This window comes from Oncorhynchus tshawytscha, linkage group LG14 (genome assembly GCF_018296145.1).
Source record: "Oncorhynchus tshawytscha isolate Ot180627B linkage group LG14, Otsh_v2.0, whole genome shotgun sequence".
NCBI lineage: Eukaryota > Metazoa > Chordata > Actinopteri > Salmoniformes > Salmonidae > Oncorhynchus > Oncorhynchus tshawytscha.
This window is the reverse complement of record NC_056442.1, coordinates 3,008,996-3,025,781: the sequence shown is the minus strand read 5'-3', so window position 1 is coordinate 3,025,781 and position 16,786 is coordinate 3,008,996. Positions and strand designations below refer to the sequence as shown.

At 43.3% G+C, this 16,786-nt stretch overlaps 1 pseudogene; it reads right to left on the bottom strand.

Annotated features, from left to right (window-relative positions):
• Positions 1 to 10,478: 10,478 nt before the first annotated feature.
• On the bottom strand, positions 10,479 to 16,179 carry LOC121839206 (annotated as a pseudogene).
• Positions 16,180 to 16,786: the final 607 nt, after the last annotated feature.

The following is a 16,786-nucleotide window of genomic DNA, read 5'->3' as shown; positions in this document are numbered from 1 at the left end:
AAAGGGATACCTGCCACCAAACCCACAGTTCTGAAGAAATAGAATGGACATTCCCATTCAGTGTAATGGACCAGTAGTCATATTGAAGGTGCCATTTAACTTCCACGTTTTCAAGCTCATCATCTCTCAGAATGCTGTTCTATAAATGCAACAATGGCAAATTCTATTGAGCCTGGAAAGAAGTGGACGGTGCTGAACCGAGGTGAGTCGGGGTGCAGCCCAAACGCTTCAACATCGTTAGAAAGGGAAAAGCACAACGCTCGCTGACCATTCAAAAATCACTGTTTCATTTAAGCAACGTTAAAAAGCTTGGTGCTGATGAAGGTCGTGGCTGAAACGTCAAGCATTTTAACGTTGCTTAATTAAATCAGTGTGTGTTTAAAGCACAACTGAAGGCAATAAACAACTTCTCTGATAGAAAACGGCCAATGTGGCATCGATATGAGTCATCGATAGAACATCGATAGGCCAATGTGGCATCGATATGAGTCATCGATAGAACATCGATAGGCCAATGTGGCATCGATATGAGTCATCGATAGAACATCGATAGGCCAATGTGGCATCGATATGAGTCATCGATAGAACATCGATAGGCCAATGTGGCATCGAGTCATCGATAGAACATCGATGAGTCATCGATAGAACATCGATAGGCCAATGTGGCATCGATATGAGTCATCGATAGAACATCGATAGGCCAATGTGGCATCGATATGAGTCATCGATAGGCCAATGTGGCATCGATATGAGTCATCGATAGAACATCGATAGGCCAATGTGGCATCGATATGAGTCATCGATAGGCCAATGTGGCATCGATATGAGTCATCGATAGAACATCGATAGGCCAATGTGGCATCGATATGAGTCATCGATAGAACATCGATAGGCCAATGTGGCATCGATATGAGTCATCGATAGAACATCGATAGGCCAATGTGGCATCGATATGAGTCATGGATAGAACATCGATAGGCCAATGTGGCATCGATATGAGTCATCGATAGAACATCGATAGGCCAATGTGGCATCGATATGAGTCATCGATAGAACATCGATAGGCCAATGTGGCATCGATATGAGTCATCGATAGAACATCGATAGGCCAATGTGGCATCGATATGAGTCATCGATAGAACATCGATAGGCCAATGTGGCATCGATATGAGTCATCGATAGAACATCGATAGGCCAATGTGGCATCGATATGAGTCATCGAGAGAACATCGATAGGCCAATGTGGCATCGATATGAGTCATCGAGAGAACATCGATAGGCCAATGTGGCATCGATATGAGTCATCGATAGAACATCGATAGGCCAATGTGGCATCGATATGAGTCAGAACCATTTGTTCTAGTGACAAAATTGACCACAAAGTGGAAATTGGATACTTTTATTCATAAAGTCAGTCTCGTCCAAAACTGAGTTTTATAAGTGAGTTCGTCATGACTTACTTGAGGGTTGGGTTTTGAGTTCGGCAATGCTCAATAGCCCACTAACACTGGATACCCAGCTGCGGGGATTGCACTCTATCCAATCCTACCGCAGAACACACAGACAGTGAGACAAACCTGCCCAGCAGCGCAGCTGACCTTGTTTATATAAGCGAACACTAGTCACTATTTCTTAACTTGAGGAATACTGCACCAAACACATTAGCTAGATGTAAAAATGGCGGCTAAAACCTCATCAGCAAAAACGTCAAAATGAATTACAGATTTCTTGAGTGATGTTAGATCCATTCTGACTGTTTTGAGGAAGTAATACTGGCTTTGTTTCTATGGTGTCTCATGGGGGACAAACATCAGGTACTGCCACATCGAAACACACCCCCAACACTGAAATCTCGTTTTACTTGATGAGCAACAGAGAAACGCTTGCGGTATCAGAGCGTTCAGTTACTCTTTAATGGCAGGAGAGCATTGCACCTTTTCCTTTCCAAATTCTGTTGAGCCGTCTGTCTGTCTGTCTGTCTGTCTGTCTGTCTGTCTGTCTGTCTGTCTGTCTGTCTGTCTGTCTGTCTGTCTGTCTGTCTGTCTGTTCTAGCTATTCTGTTTCTATACGGCTATAACCTCCTCACTCACTACAGACCTGGCAGAATTATTCATTCATTTAACAGGAGCCTGTTTCAAGAGGTGCGGGTTCAAAGGCTTTAGGATTCAGTGGAACATGGCTTTGGGGGAAAAAATTGAGCCAAAGTGCACTTCAGCATCCTAGCTGCATCCGACACAACCATTTCTGTGGAAGAGATGAAGTGTGTGTGTGTGTGTGTGTGTGTGTGTGTGTGTGTGTGTGTGTGTGTGTGTGTGTGTGTGTGTGTGTGTGTGTGTGTGTGTGTGTGTGTGTGTGTGTGTGTGTGTGTGTGTGTGTGTGTGTGTGTGTGTGTGTGTGTGTGTGTGCGCGTGTGCATTTGTGCATGCCTGTGTTCATGACTGTGTGCTTGCATATGTGTGTTTCCATGGCTGTGTGTGTTGCACAGCCTACAGAGCCCTGTGATTACCTTACCCTCTACATTATCTGGAGTGCAGAGGCGCTGAAAGCAGTCGTGGCTTAATCTCCCTCCCCATTTACGTCTCTCTCTCTCTCGCTCTCTCTCTCTACCGCATTAGCTTCCTTAAAGATTCACTTACGGTGATGTTCCACTTTGAAGATAATGTTTTGTGACTGGTAGCCTACAGGGTTGGGGCTGTAATCATAGCTGCTGGGTGTATGTTGTGTTGATAGCGGGGTTGGGGGGGTGTGAAGAGGGGTCTGACATGGAGAAGGGGCCTCAAACCCAGCTACTTCTATACAAACCTTATAGCATCAAACAGGAAGCAGCTCTTTGTAGGTGTTGCGTCTGTTCTCTTCCCCTCTGAACCTCTGTGTATAGGTGTTGCGTGTATTGTCTTCCCCCCTGAACTGCGACTCCAGTTCATTCTGCTGTTGAATTAACTAACCCCCTGGTTTCAAATGGTACATACAGATAGTGGTGATTGTTCCAATGAATCCCAGTAAATACTAAGTAAAATACAAATAATTACTAGGTATTTTATGCATCATTAAGAAGTAAATACCAGATCAAATAAAGCGAATCTACAACTCACTAGCTGTATCAGGGGAGAACCCATGTGCTGTATCACCACCATAATAACTCCCTCCTCCCTTTATGAGCAGCAGTTGATCAGGGGGCTGAGATGAGAGGAGTACAAGAACGAGACGGCCAATTTGTTCCACATGGCAATGTCCTGTGTCACTGCTGACAGAGGGGGTGGGAGGGGGTGGAGGAGCGGCCCCCAGGTCGGCAGCTGTGCTCCAACTCAAAGCACCACCACCCCCCCCCCACTCTCCTAGGGGCCCCGGGGCCAGAGCCGCAGGTCACATATCAAAGGGTCCAATCCGCTGGCTAATGAAGCAGCTCAGTACCTAGCGGCCCTGAAGACCTCGCTAACGAGCTCTGGTTGCTAGTCTCTCTCTCTCTTTCTTTCTCTCTGTCTCTCTCTCTTGCTCTCTCTCTTTCTCTCCCTCCTCACCTCTCTCCCTCCCGCCCTCCCTCTGTCTTTCTCTCTCTCTCATGCCAATTAGAAGCACGCGCATCACATGACATGACATCAGAGCCCCCTCTGAAATGAGCTGCATTTTTAATTTGCCCATGATTACATCATTCATTAATCATGGAGAGACAAGTCCAAATCCTGAGCTTATATTATGGGGGCCAATTGGCAATAGGTGAGCCTAGCTGCATTCATTATTTACCTGTGCTGGAAAATAAGAGGGGAGATGAGGGACGAGGGACGTGGTACGTATTTTAAGAATAAAAATGATATAATGTGAACTACCTTTATTTCTGTAACCAAGGATAACTAACAAAGAAACAAGTGTTTTGAAAAATAATGTAATAATTTTTATTAAAATAATGTTATTTCAATGAGTGCTTAGTGAGTTGCTTTGTCTTCCTAATGCAAGGCCATTTGCAAGAGGAACTCTGTACTCTAGTTTATTTCATTACAACGTTGGTGCCCTCTGTCATGGTATGTCACTGTAATCCAGGATATGAGTGGGCAAGAGTGGTAGGCAGTTGACTGAGAGAGAGGCTGTGTTTAGACAGGCAGTCCAATTCTGATATTATTTTACACTTAATTGGTCTTTTGACCAATCAGATCAGCTCTGAAAAAGATCTGATGTGAAATTATCTGATGTGATTGGCCAATAGACCAATTAGTTTAAAAAAATAGATCAGAATTGGGCTGCCTGTCTAAACGCAGCCAGAGAAGCAGGTCACAGCTACAGTTGACTGAGAGAGAGAGGCAGGTCCCAGCTACAGTTGACTGAGAGAGAGAGGCAGGTCCCAGCTACAGTTGACTGAGAGAGAGAGGCAGGTCCCAGCTACAGTTGACTGAGAGAGAGAGGCAGGTTGTAGCTACAGTTGACTGAGAGAGAGAGGCAGGTCCCAGCTACAGTTGACTGAGAGAGAGAGGCAGGTCCCAGCTACAGTTGACTGAGAGAGAGGCAGGTCCCAGCTACAGTTGACTGAGAGAGAGAGGCAGGTCCCAGCTACAGTTGACTGAGAGAGAGAGGCAGGTCCCAGCTACAGTTGACTGAGAGAGAGAGCAGGTCCCAGCTTGACTGAGAGAGAGAGGCAGGTCCCAGCTACAGTTGACTGAGAGAGAGAGGCAGGTGACTGAGAGAGAGAGGCAGGTCCCAGCTACAGTTGAGAGAGAGAGGCAGGTGCTACAGTTGACTGAGAGAGAGCAGTTGACTGAGAGAGAGAGGCAGGTCCCAGCTGACAGTCCCAGCTGACTGAGAGAGAGAGGCAGGTCCCAGCCAGCAGTTGACTGAGAGAGAGAGGCAGGTCCCAGCTACAGTTGACTGAGAGAGAGAGGCAGGTCCCAGCTACAGTTGACTGAGAGAGAGAGAGGTCCCAGCTACAGTTGACTGAGAGAGAGAGTCAGGTCCCAGCTACAGTTGACTGAGAGAGAGAGGCAGGTCCCAGCTACAGTTGACTGAGAGAGAGAGAGGCAGGTCCCAGCTACAGTTGACTGAGAGAGTAGGTCCCAGCTACAGTTGACTGAGAGAGAGAGGCAGGTCCCAGCTACAGTTGACTGAGCGAGAGAGGCAGGTCCCAGCTACAGTTGACTGAGAGAGAGAGGCAGGTCCCAGCTACAGTTGACTGAGAGAGAGAGGCAGGTCCCAGCTACAGTTGACTGAGAGAGAGAGGCAGGTCCCAGCTACAGTTGACTGAGAGAGAGAGGCAGGTCCCAGCTACAGTCTGAGAGAGAGAGGCAGGTCCCAGCTACAGTTGACTGAGAGAGAGAGGCAGGTCCCAGCTACAGTTGACTGAGAGAGAGAGGCAGGTCCCAGCTACAGTTGACTGAGGAGAGAGAGATGCAGGTCCCAGCTACAGTTGACTGAGAGAGAGAGGTCCCAGCCACAGTCCCAGCTACAGTTGACTGAGAGAGAGATGACTGACTGAGCGAGAGAGGCAGGTCCCAGCTACAGTTGACTGAGAGAGAGAGCAGGTCCCAGCTACAGTTGACCCAGCTAGTTGACTGAGTTGACTGAGAGAGAGAGGCAGGTCCCAGCTACAGTTGACTGAGCGAGATAGGCAGGTCCCAGCTACAGTTGACTGAGAGAGAGAGGCAGGTCCCAGCTACAGTTGACTGAGCGAGAGAGGCAGGTCCCAGCTACAGTTGACTGAGCGCTAGACTGAGGCAGGTCCCAGCTACAGTTGACTGAGCGAGAGAGGCAGGTCCCAGCTACAGTTGACTGAGCGAGAGAGGCAGGTCCCAGCTACAGTTGACTGAGCGAGAGAGGCAGGTCCCAGCTACAGTTGACTGAGAGCTCTTTCTCTATAGTGACATTGTTGTGACTATACCCACTTCACCAGCAGCATAATTGACTTCACTTCCAGTGAGATGGAAACGACAGCCCTGTTTGACTACTTTTAAAAATGTCATCCTCACATCCTCTTTCATTGAAGTAATCTTGAAAGCGGAGTGAAAATATCATCTTTACTTTTGTAATCATGGGTTAGGTCACCTCAAAGAACGTATACAAATACAGTAATTATTTTAAAGTTTGATTTGTTCCAGGCAACAGCAGCAAAGACGTACCAATATGTTCCCTGCTGAGCCCGTTGACCACACCAGATTCCTCAGTTGCTCCAGCTGAAATATGAGCAAACGGTTTATCTGTTTCCATGCAGCGATTGACAAGATAGATCTCTTTTGAGTGGAGCCATTTTCCCTCCCAGCGTTCAACTAGCATGGTGTTATGTGACCCCATTCCCACAGCATCTGATAGACCAGATAGATACAGAACAAGCTGGGGGATGGCATCAATTCAGATGCTCCTGACTGAAATCTATCATATAATGAGCCAGGGCCATTAAACGCTGGTCATCAGAGGGGAGTCTGAATTAAGCTCTCTGTCCTGTTCTCCTCATGCTTTACCCAGGGCTTTCACCCCCGCCCCCACAGCGCAGGCAGCAGAAGGTCCCTGGAACGAGAGGCAGCGAGGGCTGTGAGGCCTGCTCTCGGGTGATTGGGGGTAATTTGGAGAGGATGAATTGTAGCTTTGTGCCGTGGGCCAACTCCATGACAGGCACCTGTTGGAGTGTCAAACTGAGCTGGGAGAGAGAGAGAGGAGGAATGAGAAATGAGAAGGGGGAAAAGAGGGAGGGTGAGAGGGAGAGGGGTGAGACGAGATAGAAATGAAGCGATAGAGAGAGAGACATATAGGACAGAATAGAGAGAGAAGAGCCTATCTGAACCCCTCTCCTCCCTCTCCAACCATTCACCAGGCTTCAGTCTAACAGATGGTCTCATGCACAACAAGTTAACAGAACGGAATTAGTACCCAAACAGCAGCTAACCAGTATAACTCATCTTATTGACTGGATTTTTTGGATGGTCTTTCCTTCAAGTTCTAATTCCTAAATGACCAATTTACTGTTGATAATTACGTATCCATGACTAAAGACTGTTGCTGTGGTCAAATGTATCCCCTGAAACTAGTCTAGGTGCATTTCTCTCCTTTCTCCACTATATTAACCAGTATGTCTCCAAGGAGCCTGGAATCGTCCTCCATGACCAAGTCATTTTATCAGTCAGGTTTTGTCTCCTCTCTGTTTCTGCACTTGTCTATACTGATTGCATAACTCCTCACACCCGCTGGTTGGTTGCCTGCAGTCTTGCGGTTTTAATTATAATTGCCATCTCAGCCAATTATGCATTAATAATCAGCAAATTAGCCATGATTAATCGGCATTAGGTGAATGATTATGGAACTAAAGATAGATAATCAGCTGGCGGGGCTGGAAATACAGGGTTTAACACAGTAGGAGGCTTCATCTGGTGGAAACAGACATTCTCTTGGTTGTCTTCCTCACTCAGCACGGCTATATTGTGTGTGTGTGTGTGTGTGTGTGTGTGTGTGTGTGTGTGGGAGTGTGTGGTGTGTGTGTGTGTGTGTGTGTGTGTGTGTGTGTGTGTGTGTGTGTGTGTGTGTGTGTGTGTGTGTGTGTGTGTGTGTGTGTGTGTGTGTGTGTGTGTGTGTGAATTGTATATAATCCATGCTAGCTTTACAACCCTGAGTGATGGGTTGTCTATTGTTACACACACTGAACGGCGACATGGGTTAGTACTATGTTAACACAGCCAACCTCCATAAAATGCTGTTGTGACCCCCATGAATAGATACGCTGTCAGTCACACTGTTTATCTCTAAATAGGAAGAAGCTGCCAACTGTGCACTTTATCAGGGCAATATGTTGTGTGCCACAGGGAAGTCTACATTCACACTGAATTGATGAGGAAATGTAAACAGTGAATTGATGAGGAAATGTAAACAGTGAATTGATGAGGAAATGTAAACAGTGAATTGATGAGGAAATGTAAACAGTGAATTGATGAGGAAATGTAAACAGTGAATTGATGAGGAAATGTAAACAGTGAATTGATGAGGAAATGTAAACAGTGAATTGATAAGGAAATGTAAACAGTGAATTGATGAGGAAATGTAAACAGTGAATTGATAAGGAAATGTAAACAGTGAATTGATGAGGAAATGTAAACAGTGAATTGATGAGGAAATGTAAACAGTGAATTGATGAGGAAATGTAAACAGTGAATTGATGAGGAAATGTAAACAGTGAATTGATGAGGAAATGTAAACAGTGAATTGATGATGAAATGTAAACAGTGAATTGATGAGGAAATGTAAACAGTGAATTGGCATGATGTTTAAATGTAAACAGTGAATTGATGAGGCAATGTTTAAACAGTGAATTGGCATGAGGAAATAGTAAACAGTGAATTGATAACTAGTTAATGTAAACAGATGATAACTTGATGAGATGTTTAAATGTAAACAGTGAATAACTAGTTAGGTAAACAGGCATGATGTTTATAACTAGTTAGGTATAACAGGCATGATGTTTATAACTAATTAGGTATAACAGGCATGATGTTTATAACTAGTTAGGTATAACAGGCATGATGTTTATAATGTTAGGTATAACAGGCATGATGTTTATAACTAATTAGGTATAACAGGCATGATGTTTATAACTGTTTATAACTGGTTAGGTATAACAGGCATGATGTTTATAACTAATTAGGTATAACAGGCATGATGTTTATAACTGTTTATAACTGGTTAGGTATAACAGGCATGATGTTTATAACTAGTTAGGTATAACAGGCATGATGTTTATAACTGGTTAGGTATAACAGGCATGATGTTTATAACTAGTTAGGTATAACAGGCATGATGTTTATAACTAGTTAGGTATAAAAGGCATGATGTTTATAACTAGTTAGGTATAACAGGCATGATGTTTATAACTAGTATAGGTATAACAGGCATGATGTTTATAACTAGTTAGGTATAACAGGCATGATGTTTATAACTAGTTAGGTATAACAGGCATGATGTTTATAACTAGTTAGGTATAACAGGCATGATGTTTATAACTAGTTAGGTATAACAGGCATGATGTTTATAACTAGTTAGGTATAACAGGCATGATGTTTATAACTAGTTAGGTATAACAGGCATGATGTTTATAACTAGTTAGGTATAACAGGCATGATGTTTATAACTAGTTAGGTATAACAGGCATGATGTTTATAACTAGTTAGGTATAAAAGGCATGATGTTTATAACTAGCTAGGTATAACAGGCATGATGTTTATAACTAGTTAGGTATAAAAGGCATGATGTTTATAACTAGCTAGGTATAACAGGCGTGATGTTTATAACTAGTTAAGTGTAACAGGCATGATGTTTATAACTAGTTAGGTATAACAGGCATGATGTTTATAACTAGTTAGATATAACAGGCATGATGTTTATAACTAGTTAAGTATAACAAGCATGATGTTTATAACAAGTTAGGTATAACAGGCATGATGTTTATAACTAGCTAGGTATAACAGGCAGGATGTTTATAAATAGTTGGGTATAACAGGCGTGATGTTTATAACTAGTTAGGTATAACAGGTATGCTGTTTATAACTAGTTAGGTATAACAGGCATGATGTTTATAACTAGCTAGGTATAACAGGCATGATGTTTATAACTAGTTAGGTATAACAGGCGTGATGTTTATAACTAGTTAGGTATAACAGGCAAGATGTTTATAACTAGTTAGGTATAACAGGCAGGATGTTTATAACTAGCTATGTATAACAGGCAGGATGTTTATAACTAGTTAGGTATAACAGGCGTGATGTTTATAACTAGTTAGGTATAACAGGCAGGATGTTTATAACTAGTTGGGTATAACAGGCGTGATGTTTATAACTAGTTAGGTATAACAGGTATGCTGTTTATAACTAGCTAAGTATTGCAGACGGTTTAAGCACAAAGTGTATGAGCTGTCATTGTCATGGAGGTCTGGCCGGCCACCGCCCCTCCACTCCTCCCCACCACGTTGTGTTTGTCCCTTGTCCCTTTGTGTCCCTGTCAAAGGCCTGATCCCCCCTGTCATTATTTGCTCCTTTATCTCCCTCTCTGCCCGTTCTGATTAGGGTCAGTGGAGTCTGACCAGCAGTGTTCTGGGGGATGCTATCCATTACCGTGTCACTGTGTATAGGCCCAGCATGGGTGAGGTGTGGTGTCAACACAAGCCTCCCGACAAAGTCACCAACCCGTCTCCAGCGAATTATCCCCGTCCAAGATAATTAAATAGGGGTCGGAGGAAGGCAGCGTGTGTGTGTGTGTGTGTGTGTGTGTGTGTGTGTGTGTGTGTGTGTGTGTGTGTGTGTGTGTGTGTGTGTGTGTGTGTGTGTGTGTGTGTGTGCGTGTGTGCGTGCGTGCGTGTGTGGGTGTGGCTTATTAAGTAGGTCTCATAATTATTTACATTTGAGTAATTTAGCAGATGTTCTTATCTAGAGCGACTTAGTTAGTGCATTCATCTTAAGATAGCTAGGTGGGACAACCACACATCAGTCATAGTAAGTACATTTTTCCAAGTCAGGGCAAAACAATCAAGTGCGAGTGATAGTCAATGAAAGGCATTTATCTATTATTTTCAAGAGACCAGAAATGGCAGAACGGAGTGCTCCGGTTGGGGTACAGGATTTTAGCATCGCCTGACGGTAGGGAGGGGCAGTTCCTCTTACTGCTCAGTAGGCCAGTACCGTGGTCTTGTAGTGGATGCAGGCTTTGACTGGAAGCCAGTGGAGTGTGCAGAGGAGTGGGGTGACATGGGACAGCTTGGGAAGGTTGAACACCAGACGGCGGCATCATTGTTGATAGGTTGCAGGGGTTTGATGGCACGAGCAAGAAGCCCAGCCAACAGCTAGTTGCAGTAATCCAGATAGGAGATGACAAGTTCCTGGATTAGGACCTGCGCCGCTTCCTGTGTGAGGTACAGTCGTACTCTACAGATGTTGTAGAGCATCAACCTGCAGGAGCAAGTCACTGCTTTGATGTTTGCAGACAACAGCAGGGTGTTGTCCAGGGTCCAGGGTCACGCCAGTGTTCTTTGAACTCTGGGAGGGGGACACCGTGGAGTTGTCAACTGTGATAAAGAGCTCTTGGAGCGGGAAAGCCTTCCCCGGGAGGAAGGGCAGCTCCGTCTGGTTGAGGTTGAGCGTGAGGTGGTGGGCCGACATCCAAGCTGAGATATCCGCCACCTGGGTGTCAGAATAATTTATATTGAATTCATTATCACTTCAACTCTGTATGTCTTTCTTACTTTTCTTCTGAGTAGCAGCCTATGGGTACAACGAAAAGAATAACAACAACAAAAATTATTGGTCAACTAAACAAACCCCCCAAAAAAAAAAAAAAATGAAGAAGGGGTAGGGAGAGATGTAGCTGAGTGTCATCTGCATAGCAATGATATGACAGACCATGTGAGGATATGAGAGAGAGAGTAACTATGGGATCCAACTGGCCACACCATGTCATTTCAACGTGGGTAATAATTGGTAGATTTGTTGATCAATGAGATCCCAACCTATTTTCCCCCACTCAAAAAGTTTGTTAAATTTCCAACATGTTACCACAATGCTTTCAAACATCTAAAAGCCCAACCATATTCCAATGGAAAATCTATTTCTAACTTTAGGTTTAGTTGTCACCTGAATGTGGTAACATTCAACTATTTAAAAACATACCCAAGTTCAAATGGAATACAATGTCAGATATTTTGTGTTAAAAATGTAATGTGTTATCACTGTGCTTGATGTAATAACACAACAAAATAACCTGGATTACAGTTAGCTGAGATTACATTGAAGTACATGGTGCGAGTGATCAATGTCGTTTGAGATTCTGTGCAGATTAAATACAGAAATTGTGAATATTTCCACAGACCTTCGAACTTGAACACACACGCTTTCTATGATTACATAAGAAGACATTGTCAAAGTAACCTCAATGTGACCATGGATGTGTTACTCATTTTAAATTTGAATAAATACTTTGACATTCAGTTGTAAGATATCTTTAACATTAGGCTATTTAATTTCTTACAAAAGTAATATTGAATTGTGTTTGTTTGACAACTGAACCAAATATCAACATTTAAAGGAGATGTATCTTCTTAGAGTGGATATTACGTTGAAGATCTGACGTTGTTTCAAAGGTACAAATTCAACATATTTTATACAAAGTTTGTCTATGTTGAAAATTGGTTACTATGATGATATAATCATGTGGTTGGAATTGTACCCTCAAAACAACAGTTTACGTTGATTACTTTTCCAATGTATTTTCCACGTAGATTCCATGTCACAATACTTTGACAAATGACGTTGAAGCAAAGTTTATTTAACCCGTTTGTGCCCAGTGGGATGTGTCTCTGTTATAGTGGGACCTGAACTACATCAGTATTACAGTATAAGACAATAAAACATTGCATTGTGATACTTGATCCCAAACTTAGTCTTTGGGGGAACTAAAGCCCAGTAAGTGGAACTCAGTGTCCCTGGACCATGAAGCTGTAGGGACATTTACAACATGAAGCACTGCATGTTTAATGATAGAAGTTAAACAAGAATGATCCTTGATGGAAAACGGAGAGAGTGAGGGCAAGAGAGAAATGGCGTGAGAGCGGGAGAGAAAGAAATGGAGAGAGAGAAGGAGGAAATAAGTAAGAGTGAGAGAGAGCCGTCAGAAATCAGCTCAATGTAATTGAAGAATCCATAGACTCTAACCACTTCTGGGAAAATTCGAAAACACTAAACAAACAACAACACAAAGAATTATCTATCCAAAATGGAGATGTATGGGTAAACCACTTCTCCAATCTTTTTGGCTCTAAAACAAAGAATAAAGAGCAAAAACATATACATATACATGATCAAATACAAATCTTAGAATCAACTATTAAAGACTACCAGAACCCACTGGATTCTCCAATGACCTTGAATGAGTTACAGGACAAAATAAAATCTCTCCAACCCAAAAAGGCCTGTGGTGTTGATGGTATCCTTAATGAAATTATCAAATATACAGACAACAAAATCCAATTGGCTATACTAAAACTCTTTAACGTCATCCTTAGCTCTGGCATCTTCCCCAATATTTGGAACCAAGGACTGATCCCCCCCCAATCCACAAAAGTGGAGACAAATTTGACCCCAATAACTACTGTGGAATATGCGTCAACAGTAACCTTGGGAAAATCCTCTGCATTATCATTAACAGCAGACTCGTACATTTCCTCAATGAAAACAATGTACTGAGCAAATGTCAAATTGGCTTTTTACAAAATTACCGTACAACAGACCATGTATTCACCCTGCACACCCTAATTGTCAACCAAACAAACCAAAACAAAGGCAAGGTCTTCTCATGCTTTGTTGATTTCAAAAAGGCATTTGACTCACTTTGGCATGGGGGTCTGCTATACAAACTGATGGAAAGTGGTGTTGGGGGTAAAACATACGACATTATAAAATCCATGTACACAAATAACAAGTGTGCGGTTAAAATTGGCAAAAAAACACACATTTCTTCACACAGGGTCATGGGGTGAGACAGGGATGCAGCTTAAGCCCCACCCTCTTCAACATATATATCAACGAATTGGCGCGGGCACTAGAAAAGTCTGCAGCACCCGGCCTCACCCTACTAGAATCCGAAGTCAAATGTCTACTGTTTGGTGATGATCTGGTGCTTCTGTCACCAACCAAGGAGGGCCTACAGCAGCACCTAGATCTTCTGCACAGATTCTGTCAGACCTGGGCCCTGACAGTAAATCTCAGTAAGACCAAAATAATGGTGTTCCAAAAAAGGTCCAGTCGCCAGGACCACAAATACAAATTCCATCTAGACACTGTTGCCCTAGAGCACACAAAAAACTATACATACCTTGGCCTAAACATCAGCGCCACAGGTAACTTCCACAAAGCTGTGAACAATCTGAGAGACAAGGCAAGAAGGGCATTCTATGCCATCAAAAGGAACATACATTTCAACATACCAATTAGGATCTGGCTAAAAATACTTGAATCAGTCATAGAGCCCATTGCCCTTTATGGTTGTGAGGTCTGGGGTCCGCTCACCAACCAAGACTTCACAAAATGGGACAAACACCAAATTAAGACTCTGCATGCAGAATTCTGCAAAAATATCCTCCGTGTACAATGTAGAACACCAAATAATGCATGGAGAGCAGAATTAGGCCGATACCCACTAATTATCAAAATCCAGAAAAGAGCCGTTAAATTCTACAACCAGCTAAAAGGAAGCGATTCCCAAACCTTCCATAACAAAGCCATCACCTACAGAGAGATGAACCTGGAGAAGAGTCCCCTAAGCAAGCTGGTCCTGGGGCTCTGTTCACAAACACACCCCACAGAGCCCCAGGACAGCAGCACAATTAGACCCAACCAAATCATGAGAAAACAAAAAGATAATTACTTGACACATTGGAAAGAATTAACAAAAAAACAGAGAGAACTAGAATGCTATTTGGCCCTAAACAGAGAGTACACAGTGGCAGAATACCTGACCACTGTGACTGACCCAAACTTAAGGAAAGCTTTGACTATGTACAGACTTAGTGAGCATAGCCTTGCTATTGAGAAAGGCCGCCATAGACAGACATGGCTCTCAAGAGAAGACAGGCTATGTGCACATTGCCCACAAAATGAGGTGGAAACTGAGCTGTACTTCCTAACTTCCTGCCCAATGTATGACCATATTAGAGAGACATATTTCCCTCGGATTACACAGATCCACAAAGAATTCGAAAACAAATCCAATTTTGATAAACTCCCATATCTACTGGGTGAAATTCCACAGTGTGCCATCACAGCAGCAAGATTTGTGACCTGTTGCCACAAGTAAAGGGCACCCAGTGAAGAACAAACACCATTGTAAATACAAACCATATTTATGCTTATTTTCCCTTGTGTACTTTAACCATTTGTACATTGTTACAACACTGTATATATATATATATATATATATATGACATTTGTAATGCATTTATTGTTTTGAAACTTCTGTATGTATAATGTTTACTGTTAGAGAGAGAGGGGGGGAGAGGGGTGGAGTGAGAGAGAGAGAGATGCATATCAAGAGACCAAGTCAGTAAGGTTCAAAGCGAGAGTCCTGAAAAGTGAATGATCAAGAAAACTGATAGAATGAATGAGAGAGAACGAGGGAGGAGAGATTTTGCAGTCATACATATTCCCACTTCGGTGTGCTTCTGTGCTGACCTGTTGTGGTGTGTGTGTGTGAGTGCAGTGTGACCGAGCTCTGGCTATTGCTGCGCCAGCACTGCCACCAGGCCTTTCTCTCTGCCTCGCTGCACTACCCATTGTCCCACCGGCTTTGGGAGAAAGAAAAAAATGCTAGCCAGAGGAAACCAATAGAGAATCGCTTGCGTTGTCGATTCTGGAAAAGAAACGGCCTCCTGGTCCTCGTCTGTGGGCATTATTTGTCACCAAGTTTGACCTCCCTTTAACTCCATACTGTGTTAAGCTCTTAACCTCTGGCTCTGGCCATGAAAGAGTTAAGTAATATTTAATGAGGGGTGTCATTGTAACTCAGTTAGAAAATGGTCATTGGTAATTAATGGTAATTCAATCGATTGTGAAGAGAAGTTAACCAAGAGCAAATTATAGGGATTAAAATATGTATTTAAAGTGAATATGTTACCCTTAGATATCTATAACTTCAAACGTCAAAATGATAGACTACAATCATGAAATAAATAGCAATAGGGATCGACATGGACTATGCAGTGTACCTGATTCAAAATCCACATTTAGATCATTGTTTAAACTTCACACAGCATGTTGACCCAATGTATTTTAAACACCTTAACAATAAGAAGTGCCTTGCATTATGTCAAGTATACTGTACATTCACTATGTCTACGCAACGTGTTGGAGGAGGAACATGGATGCTCAATAACATGTTCCACAGTGTTTCATATGAAAATGAAAGGTTTTCCTATTTAAAATACAAATCTCCTCGAAAGCTTCTGAATATCACGTACCGATCCAGTTTGTTCTTCATTTCACGTGTCTCACAGTAGGTTACAATACTAGGTTTGAACAGTAAACCCTCTTCTCTCATCCCTATGCATTTACTGTACATTATTCCTGGCATGATGATCTGTACCTGAATGGAAGAGTAGGGCCTGAGCGCTCTCAGAGGACTGTGGAGAGTGGACCTGTGCCATTGTACTCTGGTAATGACCTGCTTTTCTCTGGCCGCCATGGGCTTATTTGTTTATCCCCCCTGTTCTCAAGGCTGCTGCCACAGCGGTGTGAGGATAATGGAGGAGTGTTTTTGTTCCGTTCCTGCGTTGGGGGAATATAATCTAGTGTAAACAGTAGCATGTCTCCCAGGTTGAGAGGGGATGAATGGAGCGGTGTGGTTGATATTGACAGTGGAGAGAGGAGTGGTGTGGTTGATATTGACAGTGGAGAGAGGAGTGGTGTGGTTGATATTGACAGTGGAGAGGGGAGTGGTGTGGTTGATATTGACAGTGGAGAGGGGAGTGGTGTGGTTGATATTGACAGTGGAGAGGGAGCGGTGTGGTTGATATTGACAGTGGAGAGGAGCGGTGTGGTTGATATTGACAGTGGAGGAGAGACAGTGGAGAGGGGAGCGGTGTGGTTGATATTGACAGTGGAGAGGGGAGTGGTGTGGTTGATATTGACAGTGGAGAGGGGAGCGGTGTGGTTGATATTGACAGTGGAGAGGGGAGTGGTGTGGTTGATATTGACAGTGGAGAGGAGCGGTGTGGTTGATATTGACAGTGGAGAGGGAGTGGTGTGGTTGATATTGACAGTGGAGAGGGGCGGTGTGGTTGATATTGACA